This window comes from Camelus dromedarius, chromosome 1 (genome assembly GCF_036321535.1).
Source record: "Camelus dromedarius isolate mCamDro1 chromosome 1, mCamDro1.pat, whole genome shotgun sequence".
Classification (NCBI taxonomy): Eukaryota; Metazoa; Chordata; class Mammalia; order Artiodactyla; family Camelidae; genus Camelus; species Camelus dromedarius.
Window position 1 is genome coordinate 48,155,149 of NC_087436.1, and position 19,787 is coordinate 48,174,935.

The 19,787-nt window shown below is 37.7% G+C and overlaps 1 long non-coding RNA gene across 1 annotated transcript in view; it reads right to left on the reverse strand.

Moving 5' to 3' along the window:
- Window positions 1-19,787, reverse strand: part of LOC116157735 (uncharacterized) — a 200,789-nt gene that overhangs the window by 144,738 nt on the left and 36,264 nt on the right. The gene's annotated exons all lie outside the window — the stretch shown is intronic.

Here is a 19,787-nt window from a genome sequence, read left to right on the forward strand (position 1 = left end):
CAGGAGAGCTAAATTTAGCACAAATTGAAAAATGCTTTGAAATAAAATAGTCTTCCACCAACATTTCTTATGGTCTTTTGGATACTACTATAGTAAGGTTACTTAGCAGATCTGTGTCTTATTTGGAAGAAGTGTTCAAGGGTACTGTGTAAATATGGCCAAAACCAGTTCTAAAAACCTTTCATCCCACTCGTCTTCTAAAGACTAATACATTTCACAATGGTCCATAAATGTGTGCATTCTAACTTTAAAGTATAATGAAACCAGCTAGATGAAAGCCTTGTATTAAACAACTATTCATTACTAACAGCTATACTCCACCTTTTGGATTACTAGGGAATGAACTGCATAATATTCCACTGTAAATAAACTCTAAGTGGCATTTTAAAAGTATAAGAATGCGATATTTAAAATAAATAATAGGATTCTAATTTAGATTATATGATAGAAGTTTGGTATAATTTCCTAACGTCTTGCTGGCAACCATATCAGTCAAGTCTAAGATATAATAATCTAGAAAGCAGGAGATACAGTCAACTTCTGATTTTGACAATGGAGGACAGAAACGTGTTATTTATTTAAAAAGTAAACACCCAATTGCTCCTACTCTGTACCAGATAATGTTAAAAAAAAAAAAGCTTCACAAATATTATATAATTGAATCCTCACAACCACCTGTGAGGTGTATACACCATTACCATCCTCATTTTACAGATGAGGCGACTGAGCTGTAGAGATTAAGTAACTTGTCCAAATTATATATCTGACAAGCACCTCTCTCAGCTCAGCAAATAATATTGTATTTGACTGTTTGAACATGCTCATGTGACATGGGTTGGGGAAAAGAACTTTTGAATGAAAAAATAGGGGAAAGAGAAGAAAAGCAGATTTGTAAATGAGAAAGACTCAAATGAAGACAGTAGCAAAATGCAGGGCAGTAAAAAATAGAGATGATGTGATGAATAAAGGCCTTAAGATGGAAGTGAACTCAGAGTTCTAGTTCAGCCTCTCAGTTTTCAGATCAGATACTGCAGCCAAGAAAGATTGTCATGTTCAAATGTCCACAACTGGTTAACATCAGAGTTGGAGCAGAACTCTGACAGACAGTCTCACTGGGCACCATGTCGAGCGAGGCCTGCACTGAGCACTTACAGTAAAAGCTCAACTAAACAGGATCCTCACCCATCAGGAGGTCACCCTTCAGAGGAAAAGACCAGGTGATACACAGATAGTAACTGTAGTGTGAGGTACGTGCTAGTGGACCCCTGGATGAAAGGACTGATGAACAGTGTTTGGGAAAGACAAGGAATATTCTACAGAATAATTAACTGACTGTTAGCAAAAACATAAAGGACAAGAGTGATTCTGTCAGACAGAGAAGAGGGAAGGCTATTAAGGGCAGAGGACCCAGCCCACAAGACAGACTTGAGATCTGGAGTAGTGTGGCATGCCCTTTGAACACCACGTACATTAAGTGTACTCATTCAAATACATTTTACTTAACCAACATTTGTTGAGCGCCTATTACGTGCCAGGCAATGGCAATTCAAAGACGACTGATAAAAATGTTATCTTCAAGTCTCAGGGAATTCACAGTCTAATTAGAGAAGCCATAAGACTTTAGTGTAAGCAAGTTAGACTAAGTGAGAAGTCAGTCTCTTCTGGGGCTTCAAGTCTAAAGAAGTCATTTCTATCTGGAGAGGACAAGTTGGTAAGGAGAGGCTTCGAGATGAAGCAACACTTGTTTTGAATCTTGACAAATGGATAGGTGTTTAGCAGGAGTGTAAGGGAATGAAAACGTGACATAAATAGTATCTTGCTGCTTATGTCAGAGGCCGTCTAACTTGATAAAGGAGGCAGCGCTGGCTCCTCATGGCATCTGAACGCGTATCAATTAGATAGATGCTGAAGAGAAACAAGTAACTTTAAATCTATAAACCTCAAGCAGAGCCTATCATCTCAGAAACAGCTCTAAGCAACACCAGATCACATGAGGCTGCAAATTTCTTTTACAGCACTTTCCAGTTGAATGAATCACAAAATAAAATGACTGCAGCTCTGGAAAATAAATAGAAATCCCTTTCTATTTTATTCTTTTACTTTACACTGTTGGAAAAGCTCAAACAAGCAATATAGTTTCCTAAACCACGTGAGCCTCGTCACAAACCCAGGCAGCTCGGTGCTGGTGTCCGAACACTTGGAGCAGAGGCTTTGCCTTCATCTCTTTGGGTGGCAATGGAGAAATGATCCATGGAAAATAAGAGGAACAGATGTGGGAAGAAACCAGACTGTGACCCTTAATTCTGCAGGTTGAAGAAACCGGATCATCCCAGACCCTTGCCACACGCACGGGAAAGAGGATAGTGGTGGGATCAAGTAGGGACAGTGTTGTGGTTTACGTAGATTAATATGTTGGCTCCACAGCAAGCAAGGTTGATGACTGGATCTGTAGTCAGGGATCAGTCAGCTTTTGATGGGAATTAACTGAGTGTAGCAAAGGACACTCCTTAGCAATGTGCTTACCACCTGTTAATAGGGTTTAACCAATTCTAGACATCTCCAAGTTCGTCTTAAAAAACCCAAATGATCTGTCGAACACCACACGTGTCTGGACATAATGAGCCAGCCTGCACCAAAAAATGTCCTGAGATCTCAAGCATTTTTGAACAGAACATCACAAGGAAAGGAAAAGAATACCAAGAATACATAAGCCATAAAAAATGAAAATGAGCAGAAGGAATAAACATTTTGAAACTCACTTCATCAAGCTAATCAACCAGTGCCTAAAATCAGCAATTCCTCTGAAGCTTCTTTAAGAAGCGCACAAATCACCCCTGCTAACACAGCACAGCTGGCACGTCTCGGCTGGTTGGGATCCTAAAGACTAGACATCAGTTATTCAAAGAAACTTTCCGAATGGGCCAAGTCCAGTGGAAAACAGGCCAGGCTCATTCTTTATAGCAGATTTGCATTTTAAAGGGAAAACAATGAGACTGATAGGGTCTTATATAAATAAAACTCTAGTCTTTTCGTTGATCCCATGGGCTTTTCATAAGTGGTCTGTATTTTCAGTGGAGTGTCACATCACCAAAGTGACTGTTTGCTTTATTGATGCATGTTAGATATAGTCACACATAGTGAGTGACAGGTTGTATCTGTAAGGCACCTGAGATCAGAAATAAGCTATATCAGTTTATCCTAAAGTTAGCTGCAATATTTCTATGGACCCTAAATAATTACATTTGTTTTAGCTAAATAAATTATTTTAAGTTTTTGGGGATCTTTGCTTCAGATATTTATTTTTAAGGATAGTGGACTTAAAGTAATTAAAGATTTTTTTCCAAAACACTGTAGGATAAATCTATTTGAAATATAATACTTAAAGGAGAGAGAAAGAGAAAGGGTGGGGGAGAGTGAGAGAATGGGTTTTGAGGGGGAAGAAAAATGCTAATTTTAATTAACTGGGAATGGGTTGCATCTATATATAACTCATTAGCTGTCTTGCATAACAAATGATTGGTTTTCATTTGTTTGGTGATAAAAGATTTCCAGTCCCCGGAGTCAAAACCCACATGAGATGTTGCGTCTTCCCATGTGAATAATTACTTAGTGGTCAAGAAAAGACAAAAACTTTGTCCACAAGTGGCTACCAGACTGAATCAGAATCAAGAGTTCCAGTAGACTCTGCTCTGACTTCCAGCAGAATACTTTTTTATCCTTCATTCATTCTTTTTTTTCAAAAAATTTTGAGTGGTGAACAAAACAGACAAAAATCCCTTTCCTTATATTCTAGACAGTGGAGATCACATACGTTACATGCTAATAAATGCTACGGAGAATACTACCACAGGAAGTCGAGGTAGGAAACGTGGGAGCAGGCTGCAGTTTTAGATCAAGGGAGCAGCAAACATTTTGTTTAGAGAGTGTCATTGAACCAGGATCTGAAAGAGGTAAGGGAATGAGCTAGGTGGATAGCTGGGAAAACAGAACTCCAGGAAAGGAAACAGCAAGGGCCAAAGGCAGTGGGGGTGGAGTATGTGGTGTGTTTGTTTAGTAACACAAAGGAGGGCATTATGGATGGACTGGAGTGAGAAGAGGCATGGGCATGGAAAAGGAAATTAGAAAGCCCTCAGAGATCCAGTTATGAAGTGCCTGTACATTAACAGGACTTTCCTTTTCACTTTGATTAAGGTGAAAGATTTTAAGCAAAGTAAGTGTGGCTTTTGCTTTATAACAGGATCTTTCAAGAAGACTGTTAGCCATGGTTTACAACATTCAAATCAAAAAATGTTCGAGTTTTTAAAATCTTCAGAGTTGATCTAAAATGAACTCCCGATTCCTCATTTTATAGTGATGAGATTAAAGCCTAGTGATGATGAGTGACTTCCCCAAGGTTATGCCAGTAGCTGGTGGTTGAGCCAAAATTTTCCAATCTGGAATAGACTAGAAATAGAAGTGATGAGTTCTGCAGTTTGAAACAGACAAATGCACTGACTTATTTGGGAAGAGCCCATATGCAGAGGGCTAACTGACACAATCTAATAACAATTTAGGTGTCTACTTGATCTGGTAATTTAATGTAGTCATAGCATAAATCTTCATTCATTACTGGTTATCCCAGTGAGTATGATGTCATTTAGCTTTTCCCATATTCCAGATGATCGTATAAATTTTAGAAAAACTGAGAACTGAGGAACAAATAGGCTTACTATGGAGAAGAAAGACTAATTTGTCTATAGACTGGATAAAGTAGACATGATCTTAGGTTTGGTAAAAATTACCTTGGCTAAATAGAAAAGGCTTCAGCAGGACTAAGAGCCTGTCTGAGAAAGCTGTTTCAATGAATAATGTTTGAGCACATAGACGGTGGCCACCTTTGGGTTATTTATATGGCTATGCACCTGAACATATAACCCCTTCTGGTTCTTCAAAATTGAGGTCTAAGGCAGACAGAGTTTCCTTATGAAACATGTTCCTTTTTATCTAGCCCAAAATATGGAGTTCCTTTGGGGCTATGGTTGCGTTTTACTACAAGAAGCTACATGCTCTTCAAAGATGGCATGCTTCCACTCATAGACTTGCTGTCCTCCTGTAGCCTGAGTTCTGACCACAAAAATCAAAATTCAATCTGGACAAATTCCCACCTGGTGGGAATCAGAGTACCTTTCATCATACAAAAAAAATGTACAGAGTTACAACTTAAAGTACTCAAGGAGCAAGTATCACTAAAAATAAGCCCAAGAAAAATTTAAAAGCCCAAATTCTGAGTTAAACAAGCACTGTCAAAACCCTGGGGGTATGTCAGTCTTTTGAACAATGCCACCATAACCACATCAAGGCATGCAGGAAAGGGTTCCAATGAACCAGATTATGAAATAGATAATTAAGCATCCACATATTCTTTTGTCTTCCAGTTTACAAAAAAGAGAGAAAAACGGCTAGTATTCTCACACAGTCTCATTAAGAAAACTGAGTCGTCAGAAGTAGAACTGGGGCAACTCAACTGGTGGAAAAGATGATTAAGGACTGCAGGATGGGTTGAAGAAAGAAAAGACTAGAGAAAGGAGGGCTGTTGTCATCTAGATGTGATGCCCTGATGAAGCTGTGGAGGAACTGATTCCAAAGTCAACATTACTCCAATGGAAAGATTGGCCTCTGCAGAGATTTCAAATGAAAATTGATAAAACATGGCAATTAGCCTGATCAACAGAGAGATAAATTAAAAATAACTTTGGGACTTCAAGTCTAAAAGTTAGAGTAGAATCACTGACAGATGTAGGTAATTAAAAAAGGAATTTTGATTAAAGAGAATAAAAATAAAAGCTGTCATTTATTGACTACTTCCCATGTTCTAAGCAGATTGCATTCATTATCATTTAGTTGTCTCAACAACTCTACTTACTTATTGGTTTATTCATGCACTTATTCATTCATGAACAGTTATCATGATATTGTGGACCAGGCACTGTCCTATTTAAACATTTTTATTTATATTTTTATACCTAAGGAAAGTGAAATTCAGACAGGGGTACAGTAACTTGTCCAAGATACCTTAGCCAGAACTGGAGTGCAAACCAAGATTTGATGGATTCCAGTTTCATGGCTGTGAGTTTTAGTTTTGGATTTGTCAAATTCAAAAGATGACAACTGACAATAAATAAACAAAAACAAATAAATAAATACATAGGCCAGTTGTGAGAAGACAAGGGGAAAAAAACAAGACCGAAGAGCCACACAGCTAGTGGCAGTAGCTGCATAAGGAAGGCCCAGGACAGTAGTTTTGTGTATGAGTGTGTGTGAAACAAAAGGGAGAAGCAGTCTTGTTACCCAAGCACCATTTGAGGGCACTAACCTCGGTTAATAGCACAAAGGGTCTAAGGTTATTAATCCAGGTGCAACTGGTCTCCAGGACAAAAAGGATGCTGTAGAGGTGAGATGGCCCCATACCACCTCTGAAATTCACAACAGAAAAATGGCAGGCCCCATAATATTAAAAATATTAATGACACAGAAAGTTATGCAATTCACACAGACTAGATAAGCCTGTGTTCTCTGTATTTTAAATCAGTACTATTCAGGATTGAACTGTGTCCCCCATCAAAAAGACACATTGATGACCTACACCCCAGCACCTCTGAACATGACCTTCGTGGTCACTGCAGATGTAACCAGTTAAGATGAGGTCACATTGAAGTAGGGTGGGCCCTTCTTTCTTAGAAGAAGAAAAGAAGAGATGCAGAGCCACACCAGGAGATGTCATGTGATGACAGAGGTAGAGACTGAAGTGATGTATCTACCAGCCAAGGAACTCCAAGGATTGCTGGCAACACCAAAAGCTAAGAAAAAGGCATGGAACAGATTCTCCTCCAGAGAACCCAGGAGGAACCAACCTTACAGACCCCTTGATTCAGACTTCTAGCCTCCACAGCTGTGAGAGAATAGATTTCTGTTGTTTTAAGACACTCAGTTTAATGACACTTTGACAGCAGCCCTAGGAAATTAATACAAGTGCTTATCAAACCAAACATTTAAATCATAATTATAATGCCCAGGAATTGTTTGTTCTAAGCACAATCCAAAATTAATTCATTTAATCACCATAACAATCCAAAACACTAAGTGGTATTATCTCCGTTTTACTGATGAGGAAACTGAGGCATAGTGAGTTTAGATAACTTGCCAAAGGGAGACCTAAAACTGGAGCCCATACAGTCTGGCCCCCAAGTCTATACTCCTAACCACCATGCTCTGCTATGTGCCGTTCTCCCAAGACTTCCTGTCACCCCTGCTTTTCAGGATGCCATTGCTGGCACTCAGTCTCATTCCCAAAGCACTGGTAATCTTGAATGACATAATCTCCAAATGATGACAAGAAGGCTCATTTATGTAGTGGAATAACATTTTAGCAAATGTTTTTCACAGGCAGTATCACATTTCATCCTTGAAACACTCTTGAGGTTGGCCTAATTATTGTCTTTATTTTACAAATGAGAAACAGGCTCCAAGAGGTTAAGAACTCAGCCCTAGCTCCACAACTGAACCTGGAAGTGCTGGACATCAAACCCAGGTCTTGTAATTACAATATATCCACTCTTTTCTTCACACAACCCTTCCCCTGTGAAACCTTCTGTGACTCTATCCTCACCCCCACCTCTACCCCTCCACCCCCACTGAAATGACTGTGCCTTTCTTTATGTTCTCACAATATTCTGCAAAGCCATATATATATACTGCCTTCCCTCTCACCTGGGATAGGAGCAAGGGGAGCAATCTCACTAATTATTGTGTACCTAATGCCTAGCACAGAGCAAAGAGTAAGCATAAAACAGGTGTCTGTTGAAGGAAGAAATGAAAAAACCACCAATGGTACTGAAACACAAAGTGTTCCTTCATCTGTCAGTTAAAAAAAAAAAAGTGCATGAGAGTGACTACCTGATTTTAACTTTCTGCTGTACTTCAACAACAGACTGTGAAGAAAGCTTTGAAATAAACATGTTCACTTATATGTACTATAGAAAAATGTATTACTGTGGTTTCTGTAGGCATTAGTAGACCTTAAATTAAATCTTATACATTAAACCTTTCCTCCTCACTCATCTAGTTTCTTTCTCTAGAGGTCCAGGTCCTTAGCAGAACTCTGTATATTTGCTGATCATAGAATCTTTTGTTTTGTGGAGCTTATTGATAAGATGGGACACAGTGATCTGAATGACAATTACATCACGTTGATAAATATAGATATACATATATATGTGTGACCATATAGTGTACAACAGTTTTGTAGGATTAACATAAGTTACACTAACCTTTTGACTTTGATAAACTGCTTACAATGTTGCTATACAATAAAATAGAATAAAGCAAAACATGATTAACTGTATCGAAGACTGATGAGAGATTTCACAAATCTGCCCAGGGGGTGGAATATGCAGCAGAGAACTGGACAGTATCCCTTTTGGTGGCTGCCAATTCTCTTCTGGAGTCATCTTTTTGTTTCATTATTAAGAAAGACAGGATACTCCCTTCCTCAAGGGGTCAAAAAACAGAGCCATTCCACGAGAAGCCAGAACCAATGTGCCTTAACAAGGAAGCTGAACTAGGTTTGCTTCAGGGCAACACACTCCCAAAAGTCCAATAAACTTTCCAGGAATCCACCAGATTAGCCAAAAGAAACAGTACTGTGAAGTTGAAGGAAAGGAAAGAAGAAAAAAATAAAAAGAAAAGAACCCACATGCAGCTAAACTATCTTTCCACATAATCCCCAGCTGCCTCAAATTGGCAGTTCCATGACAACAACAGTTAAAGAGCAAAGGAGCTATCAGAAACTTCTTTTCCTTATATGGGAAGCCTGTATGCGAAGGTCCAGAGTAAGTCACAGAACAATATGGAAAGTACATGTAGGCATTGTTGATTGACTATGAGGATATAGTCAACCTTCTGTCAGCTTTGTCAACAGTCTACGGGACAGCTGTTTGACTTTCAATTCCCGTTTGCTTTCTCACCCTTTTTGTCAACTTATTCCATATGCAGCCCACAGGCAAGGAAGGAAATGTGAAGTCTACACTGTAGGGCAGCCATTCATTGTAGTAAATGAAACTATTTCCATTTCCTAAGAGCTACTGGAGAAAACCATTTAAAAATACACAAACACACAGACCCACACACTGGCAATATAGTGTGGAAATACAATAAGCTTGAATTGATAGGAATCATTGTTAGATGATGACTTATTGATATTAAAATTAGAGATCAAGGAGTTGAACTAAGAAACAAAATGGAACAAATGTTCCAGAGCCATGTGGCTTTGTCGTTTTCTTTGAAAAATGTGGGTTCTTAGAACAGCAAATAGATGTATTAAACCTACATTTTAAAAAGTACTTCTTATTAAGTGTTTTTTATAAATATTCAAGTGGATAGACAATTGTAAGTTGATCAATATACAGTGCATATACACCTTCCCATTTGTGTTAATTAATCAAGCATGTTTGGTAATAAAGAAAAAAAATAATTTAAACAGCAGAGGTTACTCTTCCTTCCATTTCATTCAGTAATTCAGTGAGCACACGCCCTGCACTAAACGTGAATTTCTATGCTTTCTGTAGTGTAAACATCTTGCCACAACAGGGCCCAGAACACTAACCAAGCTAACCACTGCATCTGGTGCTCGAATGGAGAAAAAGTCATCTGTTCCAACGCTTGAGAAAAATCTGCCTGTGTTGGATTTAATAAGAAATGATATATTAGAACAAGTGCGTATATATAAAATGATGCACAATGAATAAACTAAAAATTTCAGGGGATTTTTACATGTAATTTTGGAAATACATGATTTTTAACTTCAATGCTTATTTTACTATCTAATCCTGCCTACAACATAATCCCATTATATAACTTTGTCAATATATATCTATTATTCTGGATTATCCATATCATTCTTCTCCTATATGCATAAAATTGAGGACTAACAGCAATAAATAGTAAATAATAGAAATTTCTACAAGTCAGCAAAACTCTTATTACTTCCTCCTCCCAAATCATGTAAGCCACCAATGAAGTTATTTTTAGATGAGACCATATCAGTGGAGGCTATTTAACAGAGACAATTATAATGTCTCTGTGCTAAAATACATGGCTTTTAAATATGTCATTATTCCAGAAGTAATGACATCACAGAAGAATAAACAGAGACTAAAAGGAAATGGAGGAGAATGGAGCCGTTTATTATACAACTGGGAAACCGTTTTGAATATACGGGCTGACAACAGAAAAAAAGTGCTATTTTTTGAATGATGATGAAGTTAAGGGCAGAAGCCCTTGTATATTCATGATAAACTGCTTAATTTTAGTGCTTTAAATATTACAAAGTATATGTATATATTAAATATTAAATTATATATATATATATACTTTAATTTCTTCACTTACTCTCTATCACAGGCATGTCAAGTATTATCATAGGTATAAAGATGGTAAGTAAACTGGTACAAAGTAACACAGCGAGTTCCTAAACTCATGTCTTCTTACTCCAAGTGCAGACTTTTTCCCATCATGAACACAGTTGCATTCCCTATAACCAAACATAGAAAAGAAATACCACCTAAAGAGTTTTGGAGCACCAGGAGTAAAGTCTAAGGTAAACTAATGGTGAATACTGAAATAAATGTGAAAAGTTACATGTAAAACTTTTAAACAGACTGGGTAAGAATAAGAACAAAATCATTTATAAATTTAATAAAAGCTCAGTGACTTACCTTGTTTATCTTGATACATGAGTAACAATTGGTACTGTATTAAGCAATAGCACTTATTCCCTTCACTCACATGTACATGCAGTCAGTCACTAAGTATCATCAAGCACAACCAGACAAGGGCTGGGCTTAAGGAATGCAAAGCAGCAGCAAACATGGATCCCAGTCCTTGCCTAAGAAGAGCTCATGATCTCAACTGAACCAAAGGGAACACAAGGTCATCATCACAAGAAAAAGGAGGGACTTTTTTTGCCAACTCGAAGGTGGTCAAGCAGATAGTAAAGACAGAGCAAATGCAAACTATGTAAACGTATTGCCAGGGTTTGGCTTTCCCAACTTCAAGCTGGAAGAACAGAAAGATATGCAAATAGCAAAAAATAGTAATCATCTTCAATTGCTTAAAGACAGGATTCCAAGTAAGTATTGCTGTGGAGTGCTCGCTTTGGCAGCACATATACTAAAACATTGCTGTGGGTACCTGAGTCAGACTAATACTTTGTTGTTCCTTCAGAGTGACACACTTTAAATAGTTAGCATTTATTTCAACAAGACACAGAATACTATATGAGAAAAGAACAGAAAAGTAGCCCTCTTGTGGCTTTCCCCAGCTTCTCCGCTAATGTCTCAGTCAAGTTCTGTTCCCAACTGCATAGTCTACTTCTAGGAAAATAGTAGCCCTACAGTTAATTGTCACTCTCCTTTAGATGCAAATTAGGGACAACAGATTTCATGTCTCAAATGACTAATGAAAGTTTACTTTCAACTATGTTTTTACTAGAAATGATTTAGAAATATAATTTGATATATCTTCTTACATATTCCATAATATTTTAGCAACGTAATGATGTCTTAGCCTCCTTTACAGTTCAGACCGACAGAAGTAATCCACCTAGCCTACTTCTTAGTCCAGCAACATTCCTGCATCTACTCCATTAAAGTGCAGAATGGACTTGAAAGCTCTTCAAAAGCACGTTTTCACTTTTGAGATGCACAACAATGTTTTTCAAAGGCAGACATTCCCCTAACCCTACTTTATAATCTTGTCAGGAATTTGAAGAAAAGCTAATAATTTTCCTCTTTTGCTGATTTTAACTAGTAAACTATGGGTATGTGAGTAGGCTTCACAGGTTATAACACAGAAGTATTTACATGAACATAAAGTTCTATAGTTAGATTGAAAACAGCAAGAAACTAACCTTTGAAATAATAGAACTCAACTTAAACTTTTTCAGTAGATCATCAGGTCTTCCAAAGCAGAGGAATTATTCCCCCAAACACAGTTGCCTGGGCTACTATAAAAACTATCTAATGAAAGATACACTTCAGCTTCCTACGAATTACTACTCTTCTGTGTTTCTAACCCTCGACCCAGAAATTGCTCCCTCATTAGTAACATGAGTCTTATTTTTGCACACTTAAACTTATGAATAAATTATTTAAAACTCTCACTGGCAGCCCTTCTTCATACCAGGATGTCATGTGCCTTGATGATTTTATCACAACGTGGGGCAGAAAACAGCTAATGATGTCATCATGGCAACAACAAACTCTGCTGAAGCAGAAGCACATATTATCTGGTAAAATAAGGCAACTCAGCTATTCTTTCAGCTCAGCCTACCTTTTCAACAGCTGTTGTCAACATAAAATGCCCAACTGTTGGGTTTACAGCCACAGATGCTTCCTTCACATGAAGTAGGCCCATGCAGTTGTCTGCTCTCATAGAAGCCGCTACCAATTTGCACTCCTTCATACTGAGCCCAAAATTATTCTGAATGTGGTTCTCTGCCTTTCTCTTGAGTACAGGCTTGGTCCATAAAGAACATTACCCAAATATAATGTATTTCCATATAATACTTATTTTCACATAAGATTTATTTACTTATTTATTTGGGAAGAATTATGCCCCAAATAAGATTCTGGAAAACCTATTTAAGACATCTAATCAGACTGGGCTGACAAAAAATTAAAGATCATGCAGATTAGGCTCTAAATGTTTGCTTCAAAAATGAACAAACTAAAAGAACTTGCATCACGTAGAAATTCTGTAAAACATATAGGAAGCAGAATATTAAGAAAAATACACAAAATATGTGTGAAAACAATTACTCAATTTGGCCATCAAAATTATACTTCCAGCAGAGAAAATAAAAGGGAAAGTGTCAAAATGAAATTTCTGACACCATGTTTTGTGTATACCCTAAATTGGATCAAACATAAAGTGGAAAAATATGCACAAAACTTAAAATCAATAACATAATGAAAGAAAATGTGCTGCCCTAAATACACAGTAATGTAAAGCTGGAAAGAACTTCAGAAATAAGCTAAGCATGCTGCCTCATTTTTTCAAAAAAGAAACTGAAACCCAGAGCAATTAAAAGTCTCATCTAAGGTTACATAGCTAGTTATGGAGAAAACCGAGACAAGGTTCTCATGCCTCTCAGTACAGTACTTTCTTCCCACTCCCACTTAAAATAAATGACAGCAGAAGATAAGCCTTTAACCTTGAAATGGGATAAGGACTGTGCGTACCTAGGGACCAGCCTTTCTCCGTTATTTCCTCACTGCCTCCACCCTAGCTCAGTTCAGTCAAACCTGAGGAAGAAGAAACAGAATGCAGAAGCAAAGGAGGGTTGTCTCCTTATGCAGACATAAGCTGTGGCTGTAACACAAGACAGAAGAGTAGTAACCACCATCTTTAGATGGCAGGGATGACAAGAAGAGATGGCAGGGCAATTGTATAAAACATGTTGTCTTTCCTTAGCTACAATAATGATGCAACTTAATAGATTCAAATTGTACATACTAAATGTTTGGCAATTTCAGTACTACTCTCTAAAAAGAAGAGTAAAGAAAAACTTTGTATATGAACACAGAAGAAAAGTACCAAAAGCAAAACAAGGCATGACTATGACTGAGTTGCACTCCAGCAAACTGGTAATTAAGCACTGAAGCCTAGCAGGGAAAATGGGTAGAGATAGTTACCAGAAGGTCACTTGCATATTTTTAAGGCTGCCTGTTACACTTCAGGGGTTGTCACCTGGAATGGAAGGCAGTCAAGCATGTCAAAGAATTCCCTATGGAGAGCAGCAATGAACTCTTCCTAGTTCAACAGCCTCCCTGAGCCCCACAGCAAGGTTATACACACAAGTGCAGCTGTAGCTGAGAAAGACCAAACAGAGGGCAGTGCAGATGGCTCTCCATATGGAGCTGTATTTTTTAGACCATAATTTGTTATCCTCAGGTCATACTGTGCACAAAAGAGAAGGAACAGGGGAGAGTGGCATCCATGCAGCCCATAGTGCTGGCCTGTGTGAAGTAGAGGGATATATCTTCCAACGTCATGTTTTATATCTTACACGTAAAGGGGAAGAAAGACTGTGTTATTCATGATCAGCAAAACCATAGTAATCATCAAAGCAACTAGAGTATCTTCCTAAAGGTACTGTAGGCACAATAAAATCACAGCAAAAAAATTAAATTAAAATGAAGATCCAATCAACAGCTCAGACACATTGTTTTTGAACTTTCAGATGCTGAAATTTATATTGTGGCTCATGACAGTGGTATTAACAAGGGCATTCTTTTTATTATTATTTTATTTTTTAATTTTGCACTGTTTGGGAATTTTAAAACTAATTGCAGGCAATGAGCTAAACTGTCTATAGAAAATCTGCAATATTGTTTGTCCTCCCATGTGCCTTAGAGCCATTCTTGAATTTCCCTAAGATATTTTTGCTTCTCAGTAAGTGTTGATATTTCAACTACAGGCAAAAACGCAATTAGAATGAGACTGCACTGTCAGTTTGTGCTATGTTAAGATTCAAGGCCACAGTGAACCATTTTAGGTTTTCTTTTTTTGTCTAGAGGTTTCTTTTCAGGAACCACTCTCCCCTCACCTGACACAGATGCCAGTCACATTGCTTACCTCCCACACGAGTGGGGTGGGTACGATATCCTGGTGGGCCAGTCAGAACATCACATCTCATTAGACAGTAATCATGCAACAAGTTGGCACAAGATCCAATAAAGCTAATCAAAATTCTTCTGAAGTTTTTACACGAACAGGAATAGAAAAAATAAATCCCTTTATTCCCTTCAGGGACCTTGAGCCTGACAGACCATGTCAACCTAGAGCTTCTAGGGCTACCTCCCCTGCACCATGTCAGCAGGGCTGTATTCCTTCTGAAAGCTCCAGTGGGTAATCAATTCTGCCTGCTTTACTCAAATCCAGAGATTTAAATGTAAGTATCATTTTAAAGTACCTTCAAAGAAACACTCAGAATAATGTTTGGCCAAGCATCTGGGTACCACTGTCAGCCAAGCTGACACAAAATTAACCATCACATAAGGGAAGGAGGAAAATGGCACATGAACTGTAACAAGAAATGAGGGAAGAAAAAGCAGTTTTTAAGATGGGAGAACTCAAAAGTATATTTACATGGATATACAAAGGATGTATCAAGTAGAGGTAAAAAATAGTGAGAGAGAGAGAGAAATGACTATCCAACATTCCTGAGTTGAAAGAAAGGATGGAATTTGATGCACAAGGAAGGGAACGGACCTTCACAAGGATCATGATGAGTTCTCTTTGGTAACAGGAGGGAGAGCAGAGACATGAGGGATATGATGTATGTGAGTAAGTTTCCATGGTAATGAAAATGTGTGGAAATTCTCTTTCAATTACTCCAATTTTCTTAGTAAAATAAGAAGCTAGGTAATCATCTGAAAGAAAGGATGAAAGAGAGGGTTTGGAGGTTTGAGAAACGAGAAGGAAGTACAACCCAGAAAACAGAGGAGAATGAATAATGCAGAAAATGTAGTAGGAGTGCTTGGTAGTATTAACGTGCCACTTTCAAACAGTGGTCATGGATTGAAAGTGAGACCAATCAGTACAGTTCTGCGTTTTTTTCCAGCAGCATTCAGCAGGACAGACAGACATAGAAGAGGAAGACAGATTTAAAAAGAGTGGTGGTTTAGCCAAGTAAGTAAGACAAAGAGAGTAAGAAGCAAAAGAACTGAAAGTTATGCAAGGAATTGACTGAAATGATTGCCCATGGAATTTGAGTTGTAAAGTGACATATAATGATGTATGTGAAGATAAGACAAGGTGAGGGATAATGAAACTGTGAAATTACCAACTGAATGAAAATTTCCATGTGATAGGAGAGTTGCTGGATTCGGGTTACTAGGAGAAATGAGCTAGGAATGCATGTAGGAGGTAGTCTGAGAGTGAGATAAATGAAATCAAGGTCATGAATGGATTAAATCTATAGATAATTGCAAGATCAAGAGTATGGCAATAAGAGGGAGCCTGTGGTAAGGTGGAAGACAAAAGTAACTGAAGGAAAAGAATTTAAGGAACTACAGGGTCAAGAGGTCAGAATTTGATGTTGATATCATCGAGAATCCTGACAGCATTAATGCCCTCCCTAGTTCACCAAGAACATATCTGTATTTGAATAAGTCAGAGTTCTCAGCTGTTGCAATGAGAGAGAATACAAAGACACTATAGAGTGTCTCAGTAAAAGGGTGTCAGCAAAACCAATGACAGGATTTTGACTTTGGGTGAGGAATTGAGGAAGGATTAAGGAAGCTAGGGTCATTCTAGGTTGTATGCTGTCAGAAAGCAATTCTATAACTGAGCACCTCAATAAATCTTTCTAGGGAGGGCAGACTAGAGAGAGAGGCTAAAACTATGATTGGCAAAGAAGTAGTAACTGCTTATTTTACCCAAAAGAGAAAAATATTTGGTATTTTGAGGTAGTACAGTAATCTGGCTTTTGTCTATACTTAAACAAAGTTATGAAGTAGACTTACTTGCTCTCCTTTTATTGTAGTCTCGGAGTTTGAGGTTGATATTCTGTGAAACTGTTTATTATACAATAAAAATGTAACGTGGCATATAGTAACTAGACTTACTGTGGTGATCATCTTGTAATGTATAAAAATACTGAATCACTATGTTGTACATCTGAAACTAATATAATATTGTTTATTAATTTTAATTCGATAAAAATGTAACACAGACTAACATCTAGATATCAGGGGCTATTCTTTGACTGGTTTAAAAATTACTTTCTCAATAGGAATAATGTCAAAGACACTGTCAGTAATCTGGGAGCTGACATCTTTAAAGGATAAGAGGAAGGGATCCCAGAGTGCAAATGACGGCAAACAGAGGTGGGGGGGGGGGAGGACAGAATCTAATAACATGAGATACAAAGATGTGTTTGTTTGTTTGTTTGTTTGTTTAAATAGAGGTTGGGAGGATTGACTGGGAGCAGCAATAAGAAGGATGGTACTTCTTCCATTTCTAGGCCCAACGATAAGGAGGAAACCAGTCACCATGTAGAGGGCTACAGGGGAAGCAATGTCATCAAAGAGACAATCAGTTTTAGCTATAGCAGAAGATAAAGGGAATATTCACAGAAGAAAATCAGGATGTGTGCACAATGTAGATTTCAGAAGATGGAGAGCAGTAAGAGGTAGGGCTAGAAAAAGGGAGGTACAGAATCATGTGAGGTATGACCTGGTCTTACAGCAGAAAATGGTTGTAAAGCTGCGAGTGTTAGGGGAAGGAGGGAAGGATGGAAAACTTGCCAGATTTACTCAAAACTTCAGGCTCTCACTTGAATCATGGCGATAGAAGCCTGGAGTTCTGTACTGGAGCAATCTTCATCATTGCACAGGTACTACTATCACTCTCGCTAAGGGATGACCTACAAAGGGATACTTTCTTAGCCTGAAAATGTAGGCTCCCCTTCAAACTGGAAAGTATTATTTGTTGCTGGTTCATTGAAGTGTTTTTATTACTTGAATTTATTTTAATGCCTCAAAGTAAGGAAGTTGCTCAGTTAATGGATTTTAATGTATTACTAGGAAGTGGAATATCACTGTGTTTAAAAATGGGGGCCCAGAATTGAATTGTATGTACCTGAACCTCAGTTCTACTGCTGATAATTGGGTGACCTTGTGTCAGCACTCTTATCTTCAATCTTTGCATCTGGAATATGGAGTTAATGATAGTACCTAGCTCAGAGGCTGTGAAATGATTAAGTAAGTTAATACATATAAAGTATTCAGCAAAGTCACTTCTTGGCTTGTAGATAATATACATCACTGTATCCTTGCTTTGGTTATTGTAGTTATTGTTATTTATGTCATCATTATTATTTTATTTGGGCCACCATGATATAGTGAGAAAAGCCTTTGATTTGTATTTGATGCCAGCTGGGGGAGCTATTCAATGTCTCCGAGACTGGATTTACCTATCGCTAAGATGTATACAATAGTACTAATTTCAACAGAACCTTGAGAGATTTAAAAATGATAGTAAATATGCAAATGGCTAACATAAATGTATATCATAGATGTTAGATTCCTTCCTTCTCACCTGCTACTACGAATTGTGAAACTTATATTTCCAAAGATGGCTCTCTTCATTACTGGTTGCTTATTCTTCAGAACATAGTACCAAGTACAGACAAGTATCTGATGTAGGTTTTATGCATCCAAGGGACAGGTATCACTGAGCAGAGAGAAATAGAGAGCTACTTCCTTTTGAAATAAGAATTTCTGTAAGCACCAATCTTCCTTTAGTGTTACAAATGTCTCCTAGCATACAGAAGCAGAGAAATATGACCCAAGGTCAGTACTAGATTTTTACACAAAGTAATCTAGTTTGTCCTGTTAGGAAAATATTTATTCTCTTCTGCCTCTAAGAGAGAGAACAAAATTTCCAGTTTCATTAAATGACCTCTGCCAGAAACTACATGACTTTACACTTATTTCTTCTGTTACTTCAACCATTTGAGCGACCTTCTTCCAATTTCCAACCAGCCCTATGACGTTACATCCCAGAATGGCACTCTCAGACTCAAGGAAGTTTGAGTCCCTCCATCATTCCAGTGAAATCAGAATGCACGAGAGACTTCTTAGTGCTCACATTCTAAATCATGACGTTCAAGAAAATAATCATGTCTAAAAAAATTTCCTGAATGACTAATATAGAAGGTACTGTGCTGGCTACTAGACACACAAAATACGTGATTGACAAGGGGTAGTGATCGTAAAGGAGATGAAGTAATGAAGAAACAATTACTGTATCAAATCTGAAAATGACTTGTACTTGGGGATATGAAGGGAAAGAAAGATTCTAGGATAGACTTCTGGCTTAAGTTACAGGATAGATTGTGACATAATTCACTGACACAGAGAAAACAAAACAAATAGATGCTTGGTTTTTATTCTTTTTTTCCTTTGAAGGTGGTGAAAATGGAGAGATAATACATCTGCTTTCGTATAACTGGATATACAATTCTAGGACTCAGAGGAAAAGACTGGAGCTATTCACTCTTAAGTCAACATATACACAGGAGATAAAGCAATGGGAATAGATGAGAACAGCCAGTCCAGGAGACCCTGCCCTCCCTACTTCTTCCTTGACGCCATTGTTACACAAAATAATAACATTAAGACAGAGAGTAACCTTCAAGTATTTCTTTCTGTCTGTAGTACTTTACTCTTGTTAGTGTAACCTATATGGTTGCCAAGAATAAAACAGTCTTTTTGAAAGCTCTCTTATCTCAACTCTGTTCACTACTTCTCTCATTTTCTCTAGTTAATGAATGGGAGTATCATTTCAATACTATATACCATGAGCTTCACAAGTAGCATTTTAAGGCCTAAGATGATTGATGGCTGATAATGGAAGACCTTTCCTCAACACTTTTGAAGATTCTTTAAAATTCTCAACAGTGGTAGATCAGTGGATCAATCCAGCAGAAAGTCAAACTAAGAAGGAACTAGGTCAAAAGTTTAGTACTATTCCTTCTGGGTAGAAGGATTATGTGTGATATTTCCCCCCAGCTTTTCTTCTATTTCTCTATATTAAAAAATACTCATGATAAATATTCATTGCTTTAATAAGCAGGAAAAAAATTTTAATGAAGTCAGTCTGGCAAAATCTTCCAGATCAGCCAAAGACTCTGGCACGGTCAACTGAAAAGGGGTTTCAACGAAAATCACCGTGGGATATGC